Source organism: Adiantum capillus-veneris, chromosome 13 (genome assembly GCF_014529385.1).
Source record: "Adiantum capillus-veneris isolate H3 chromosome 13, ASM1452938v2, whole genome shotgun sequence".
Lineage (NCBI taxonomy): Eukaryota > Viridiplantae > Streptophyta > Polypodiopsida > Polypodiales > Pteridaceae > Adiantum > Adiantum capillus-veneris.
The window spans coordinates 70247894-70256813 of NC_140943.1; positions in this window are offsets into that span (position 1 = coordinate 70247894).

The following is an 8920-nucleotide window of genomic DNA, read 5'->3' on the forward strand; positions in this document are numbered from 1 at the left end:
AACAACTGGTTTACAGAACCTGGTTTTTATTTCCACATTCCGCTTATTTCACGGACCATTACATCATTAGTCAAAGAGAACCACAACTTCCATCTGTCCTAAAGCAAACAAATATTACTACTCACATTTCTGCCCATAAACCAGAAAGATCAGTTTCCGGAACAGTGTTAAAAAAAAAATATATCTAATTACTGGTTGTTTCAAAGTCTTTCAAAACAATTTCAGCATAGCTTCACAGTATTTTTTGACAGTCTCGAGAGCAAGAAAGACTTTTTGTTAACCTGTAGATTAGGAGACGAAGAAGCTTCCTCAATCTCCTTCCCATTATTTTTCGGCATGTTGAGCACACAATAGTAAATAGCTTCTAACTCACACAGTTTAGAATGCACACACAAGTGAATACATAGCACAATGCTAAGTGAGTATGAGTACTCACCTTTAAAAGGATTTTATATTTGTTGATACAAATCAGAAGAAGATACGCCACAGACTCGTACATGCTACCCACACTTGAGGTCGCCCATACAGGCCTTATTCTCTGGGATTTTCCCCAGCAAAAGATCTGGTTGTTCCAGACAAAGTCGCACCACACTCGCTGCTGCAATCACCTGCAAACAAAACCCTAGCACACAGGCGGTGGCGTGCAACAGGAAGCACGAGACTAAATGCAGAGAAGACTTTAAACGCTACTAAGTTTTCTTATGTGTATACAACAGAGATTTTTTTAAAGTTAAATGCAAGGTCAAGTCATATAGTCCCAAGTTACACCATGGCAACCGAAAAAAACTACTTACGCGGTCGATACCCGGTCCGTAAGTTATTAGGTGCTTATTGTACCTACCCCAGGTTGATCATACACAACCCGTTATCTATTCAGCAGAACCCTATAATTAGCTTATGTCATACAGCTATCCACTAGGGTACAATATACATGCGCCGATCTTAACGGTGTGAGTTACACTACTTAGAGACATCAATTTTAGATGATCATTTATTATTTCCAATTTTGTCTTTAAGTCATAAGGTGGGTTTATAAAAGACAAATGAAATTTTTACACAACCACGTCCATAGTATCAGTATGGAGTAACTTTTCTTGAGTTTTAACATATCAGTTTATCTGCTCCTCAGGTGTATCCATCCTATTATGGCTTACAGTCAAGAACTGGTTTTTGCCATAGCAACAGCTCACCTTTATCAATCAAGTGAATCTACTCGAAGAGCAACTTTACTCCGTTATGAACTTCATCTATTCCCGCAATTAGGAACCTCTCTTTCCCAAACTAAATGGTGGACATATCAGGACCGAGTGACTCGTGTAACCCTTTGGGGTCGCGAGCATTTTAGGAACAATATCAGATTGGCAATGGTAACTGAGGCTTTGGGCTTAGTACCACAGTATTATTACATAGAACATTCACTGAAGCCAGGTTTTTTTGAGCGGTTATACCTGCTAGCCCAATTCCTACCACATCATAATTTTTTTTTGTATCATAGTGATGGTCATCTACTAAGAGGATATTTTAACAGTATTGCACGCATGCGAGAGTATGGGGTAGTCTTGGTGACTCGTATCTTACCTTTAGCTGAGTGTCCAAATACATGTTTTTACTGCGATAGCTGTTTGTGTGATCATGTAATGGGCAGTTTAATAGAGATGTAGATGAAGGGATCCCAAAATACTTATCAACTAGGCTTTTATTGGTCAAATTTAAGAGATGAGTCAAGTGAAAGACCTCATGTAATTTTGTGTGTGTGTGTTTGCGCCCACCCATTCCCAGGCACCATATCCTATGATGTAGTAGACCCCATAGAAGAGGGGCCTACTACCATAGGAAGTGTTGCAACATGCGATGTTGTAGCTCAAATTATTCTGTTTTAAGGATACTTATTAAATTTTTTAATTCAAACTTAAGGTAGGGCCAGTTGTGTTTTCTTAGTGAATTGCAGATGCATGCAACGAGGTCTTTTTTAGAAAACCCATTATTTATGAAATTGGTAATAAAAGTATTGATTTCTTCATATGCCATAAAACAGTCAGATGAGGCATACATTATCAGAAACAACATTCCTAAACAGGTATGTAGAGAATTCTTAAAAGGTCTATTGCTTTTCCTTTTTGTAAATTCTGAGGATACAAGATTGAGCTTTTCTCTTTTCCAAAAAAAGCGAGTATAAAACTTTCCCAAATATGGGGGAGTCAAAGTAAATTCAATATTCAGGAAATGCGTCCTGGAAATTACCCATTTATCATGCCATAGAACTCTAGCAGAGAATGTAGGTTCAATATTAAGGCAAGGTGGATATATATCTTTAAGAGTAACCTCAAACATGGGATTGTTAAGGCTACATAGTCATCCATAAATCTAAACGAATGTTCAAAGCATGTGAGTATCGAAGCACTAGCCGGGTTATTTAATATTTTTAAGAGCCACTGGTACTTGAAGTAACAAAGATAGAGATTACACATAATCGGAGAGCATGCAAATCCCATTGGGATTCCTAAAATTTGCTTGTAGCCTGCAGGTATCACCAACTTGTATGCAACAATTATTAAGTATCCAGATGATATACTTATATAAATCTTCCTCTTTCAAGATGTAAGGTGTAGACTTATTGGATTTTTTTACCCATCCTTTATTCCTTTTCAGTGAGATGCCTGTAAACCCTAGTTTTTTGCTGTGAAAAAAGGAAATCTTTATAAGCTTAGATAAGGTATCCACAAGCCCATATGGTCCATTTAAGGGGATATTTTCATAACATTGAGTTATGTTTGCCGTAAAGATAGAGAAAATGTTTTCTGGGAGGTTGATATTCACCTCGGCTGCGTTTTTTATGACCCAAAAAGGGCAATAATCTATATTTCTGAAATTTTTTAGATCTCTATGCTTGATGCCACAGATAGCTTCAATTTCAAGCAGAACAAAATTTAAGCAGTAGGTGATGTCATTCGTAATACACGAGAATAGGCTATTGGATGCGTCAGAAATCCATCTAAATCTATGTTTATGATTCTTATAATTTGGGAAGAGTACATGAATTTTTAGAGAGTTAGGACAATAACCAAGTCCTGATAGTTCATTACTTAATAGTGTAGCTGTACCTAGCGGAGAGGTCTCCAGTTTAAGAAAATACTTACTATTGAGTCTCGAATAGGCAGCCTCAAATGCTAATCTTTCACAAATAAAGTATGCAGTGTTTGAGGATTTATCTAGGCCAATTATGAGCCATTTCTCCTTAGAGTAAAAAATAGAGGTCTTAATTTTAGGCGTAAGCCAGGTAGAATCAGTACTTAGCCATACTTGCGTCATAAGACTGATCTTTTTCCAGTAAATTTCTTTAAGTGTTGAGATAAGTTGGATGTGAACTTCCTCCTCCAGTTGGAGTTTTAAGGCCAAGTCAGCCAGGCATTCAAGTAGAGCCAATAAGGAAATCTACGGATTTAGTGGAAAGGGAGGAATATGATTCAAGCCCTTACTTAAGAGGCTTCTTACTTGTGGATCAGAAATGATTTCTAAGTTAGAAGTACAAACATGTAATCCAAAGTTGGTGAAACTTTTACAAAATTTCTGAAATAGATGACAAGAGCAGATAGGAATCACTTTATTATGGAGGAAATCATTTGAATAAAAACGATTCTTGATAGGTGGCGAGTATTTCCATCCAAACATTACCTCATTTAGTAACAGATTAGATCCAAAAATTTGTCCAAAACATTATGAAAACATAGCCTGGGAAGTTAAAAAATCCAAAATCTTGCTAGTAAACAAGCAATGTGAGATTATCCTATTACACATTTCTTCCTTTGGAGGTAGGTAAAGTCTTCCACACGCATTCCTTCGTACCTACACATTACATATCCAACATGTTTCTGATTGGTAGGTTTCTCCCCCGTCCTCTAACATAACTTCTACCTCTCCCTCTCCCAAAAACAGATTCACTCGAGGAGGGAGTTAAGAAAGAGGTGTATGAAGCCGCCGGAGAGACAAGAGTGTTAGGTCGTTTGGAAACTTGAGATTCATCATCTTCAATATTAGGCTTGATTTGACCAACCATACTTTTGATTCCTTTAAAGCCGCCATAAGTGGTTAGCAAAGTACCAAACCCTTCAGAACCAAGCTCTTCAAGAGTGTCGCACATAATTGATATGTACTGAATAAATGTGATTTGAGCTAAGAACAGTTCTTTGGCTTTCCCACCAAGCCATGAGCAAAAGAGGGAAAGGTGAAATTCTTCTGCTTTGTCAGGAAAGACACTAGGCAGATTGTTGAGGGCGTACCAAATAGCATGGTAAAACCAAATGATGCTTGATTCACAAGTAGCTTTGGGGTCTAAAAATCTACAAGCACACTTAAGGTAGGTCTGAACACATTCCACACTATCTCAGTGTAGTAATCAGCATTACTTTTACTAAAGGTCATCACACCTTTGGTTCTTGCATATAAACCTGTATTTGTACTACATTTTTTTTCATCAAGGAAACTCATATTGAATGGAGCTTTAATCAGATCCCCTTTATCCAGGAGCTGGATCCCTTTAAGAACTTTAAGTTTGCATTCTTCAATAGTAGCAGGGGCCAGGTTGGCGAGGAAGACCCAAGTTTCCATAGAAATGGGTGCAAGAATCCTTTATTTGGGAACATCCACATCCTGTGCTCTACCCCCAAGGATTCTACTTCAATCTGTTGTGATGGTAAGACAAGAAAGGCCCTAGAGACTTTCGGTACCATATCCAAAAGTGAAGCTTCACTGAGTGAATATAGGTCCTTTTGAAATTCTTTTACAGCTTCTAAAGCAGCTGCATCTCTGCAAAAGAGGCTATTAGGGGGAGGGACAATAGGTGTAGAGGGAGCCGTAACAAAGATGGGACTAAGTCCGCAAAATTTTCTAAGAAGATTGGATAGTTATGAGCCTTTAGAAGAGAATGATGCTAAGTCCTGAATATGGGCTTTGGAAAGACCAGCCAAATTAGAAGTAAATTCCATCAGAAGATTGATACCATCTGATTTATTCTTAACTAGGAGAGCTAGAATTTTTACCCATAGGTCAATGAAATAAGCTGCACAAGAGACAAACTAGACTCCTTCGAAGCATCAAATATTAAGGCAGAGGATTATTTATCTTGTATACATTTCAGTACAAGAAGAGAAGCAAGGGAAAGGGGTTCCACAGGAAGAGCGAGCCCTTGGGAAAGGGAAACAATCTGCAAAAAAGACAGTAGTTACATTTTTGTATATTTGGAAGAGTTGAGTAGATCTGAAGATCTAATACATAGTGTTACATTTTTAAAAATTTTACAGCCCTATCTAGATAAGGCCTCATCCTAAGAGAGATATTAGGGAAGGTCTTTTCTATTTCTTTAGCCAGTCATAACTTCTCCAAAATCAGAGCTCTTTTCTCTAGGTCAGAGCAGACCTTAATTCTTGCAGTGAGCTTTCCCAAAACCTGGTAAACAGAAGTAATAACTTGTGAAATGATAGTGATTAAAGTAAAGTAAGAACTAGAATCATGAATAAAGAGTGGAATGGTCGTGCTAGCAGCCTTTCACCAGTCAGGGCAAAAAAGAACCACTGAGATTGTGTGATAGAACCCCAACCTATTAGAGTATAATAAATTATACCATAACAGGAAATAATTTATAGAGTCATTGTCTGAGAGAGATCCACAACCAAGTAAATCTCTCTTTTGCGTTTATTGTGTGTAGCAATTCTAAATCTATATATATACGCAAACGAACATTACCTGTTCACAGACCAACAATTCTAGAATAATACAATGGATTTGTACATTAATTTAATTGCAGTTGAAAATAAATTATGTACAAGGTAATGAAGATAACAGAATATATTGTGGGAAATTGCAATCCCAAAGTCTGGGACATTTTGCTTCACATTAAGAGATCCGCCGTTTGTTAAGAACAGAATGTTTTAATCAAAGAAGGTAGCCCTCACCTACACCCATAGCCACAAGAAAACAATTCGTTAGCACGTGACTGTATGCAGGTGATGCTGGGCATCCCAGTTGTTATCCATGTCACAGTAAAAGAAACACAGTTCTTAACTTGTATCTTGTTTTTTTAAAGAAAAAAGTTCATTGGATCATTGCCAATCCGATAAGGAAAGTGAAATCTCCATAGAGCAGCTGGTTATTTCTCGATTTAACTTTTTTTTTTAAATTCTATTTGCCTAACCTTAGTTCTAAGTAGTTTTTTTTAGGAAGATTATCAAAGCTGAAAAGAGCTACTTCCTTAATCAGATAAGAGAGAACTTCACTCTATACTCCATCTCAAGCCAGATATCTGTTAAGGACACCTCCTCCTTCGTAATTAGAAGTATAGAAAAATCAAACTTTCAAACTAGCTCCTACTCCATAAAAAAATAAAATAAAATAAAAAGTATATATATATATATATATTAAAACTGAGATATCCCAACATCTGATTAATTACTCATTTTCAAACCATAGCCCTTTCTGGTTATATTCACAACCTTTATCAAATAATGCCTCTGCTATTATGTCATGACTGATGTACTTTTTTCCAAGCCAGTTATCAACCAGATTTCATACTATAGTAACCTAGACAACTCCGTCAATAGAGCAAGCCCAGACATCTTCCGAGATAGAATAGAAGTAAACGTAACCAGTCAAGATCACCTAAAAACTTTTCGTTGTATATATTGCATGATAGTAGGCAAAGAAAAGTTCATATATATAAGAGAGAGAATACGAAGCGGGTAAAATGATGTCAAGCTTATTTTATTTGAATTACCCAAGGTCAAACCAGCCACAGCCAGAAGAAATCTATCAATAAGCTGAATCAGTGATTAGCAAAAAAAACCTTTCACTAATCTTCCCATCTTGTGATGTAATACGATAAAAACAAGCGAGTAAAACCCACATAATGCCTACAGAGTATCAGCCAATATGGCAAAAAATCTGAAAATAGTTTTCAGTGCATTCAAAGTCTCTTTAGACAATTCAGAAAATTAGGTACCTATACTATGAATTGAATCAGTCAGAGGTCAACCAATGTACCCAGAGTACTCCGAAGTACTAGTATTACAACTGACACAGGTCTTCGACCATTACTTGCTCACAATTTTGAGCTTTTTTTTTTTTTTTTTTGGTGAATTTCTAGCTCTATACAAAGACCTGCTATACGTACATTTCTGCTATCAAGTAGCTTTTTTTACAAAAATTAGCATCATCCACTAGATAGCCTTACCTTTTCATATCAAACATAATGTAGTCCAATCCTCAATATAGCCATACATTTAGACATACTCGAGACATGGCATTCCTTAGCCTATAGGGTCAGATTTATCCCATTCAAAACAACTGGTTTACAGAACCTGGTTTTTATTTCCACATTCCGCTTATTTCACGGACCATTACATCATTAGTCAAAGAGAACCACAACTTCCATCTGTCCTAAAGAAAAAAAATATTACTACTGACATTTCTCCCCATAAACCAGAAAGATCAGTTTCTGGAATAGGGTTTAAAAAATAAATAAATCTAATTACTGGTTGTTTCAAAGCCTTTCAAAACAATTTCAGCATAGCTTCACAGTATTTTTTGACAGTCTCGAGAGCAAGAAAGACTTTTTGTTAACCTGTAGATTAGGAGACAAAGAAGCTTCCTCAATCTACTTCCCATTCTTTTTTGGCATGTTGAGCACAGAGTAGTAAATAGCTTCTAACTCACACAGTTTAGAATGCACACACACATGAATACACAACACGATCCTAAGTGAGTATGAGTACTCACCTTTAAGAGGCTTTTATATTTGCTGATGCAAATAAGAAGAAGATACGCCACAGACTCGGACAGGCTACCCACACTCAAGGTCGCCCATACGGGTCTTATTCTCAGGGATTGTCCCCAGCAAAAGATCCGGTTGTTCCAGACAAAGTCGCACCACACTCACTGCTGCAATCACCTGCAAACCAAACCCTAGCACACAGGCGGTGGCGTGCAACAGGAAGCACGAAACTAAATGCAGAGAAGACTTTAAACGCTACTGAGTATTCTTATGTGTATACAACAGATATTTCTTTTAAGTTAAATGCAAGGTCAAGTCATATAGTCCCAAGTTACACCATGGCAACAAAAAAAAACCACTTACGCAGTCGATACCCGGTCCGTAAACCATTACGTGCTTATTGTACCTACCTCAGGTTGATCATACACAACCCGTTATCTATTCAACAGAACCCTATAATAAGCTTATGTCATACAGCTATCCCATATAATAAGCTTATGTCATACAGCTTATGGTTTACCTACCCCAGGTTGATCATACACAACCCGTTATCTATTCAACAGAACCCTATAATAGCTTATGTCATACAGCTATCCCATAGGGTATAGTATACATGGCCCGATCTTAACGGTGTGAGTTACACTACTTAGAGACATCAATTTTAGGTGATCATTTATTACTTTCAATTTTGTCTCGAAGTCATAAGGTGGGTTTATAAAAGACAGATGACATTTTTACACAACCACATCCGTAGTATCAGTATGGAGTAACTTTTCCCAAGTTTTAACATATCAATTTATTTTCTCCTCAGGTGCAAAGTTACCATTAAAGCTTAGCGTAAGGATGCAAATCTACCTTTGAAGCTTAACTTAATGATGCATAGATACTCTTAACACTTAACCCTAATTGCGAGGTTACCATTAAAGCTTAGACCTAAAATACAAATCCTATTATGGCTTACAGTCAAGAACTAGTTTTTGCCATAGCAACAACTCACCTTTATCAATCAGGTGAATCTACTCGGAGAGCAACTTTACTCCGTTATGAACTTCATCTATTCCCGCAATTAGTAACCTCTATTTCCCAAACTAAATGGTGGACATATAAGGACCGAGTGACTCGTGTAACCCTTTGGGGTCGCGAGCATTTTAGGAACAA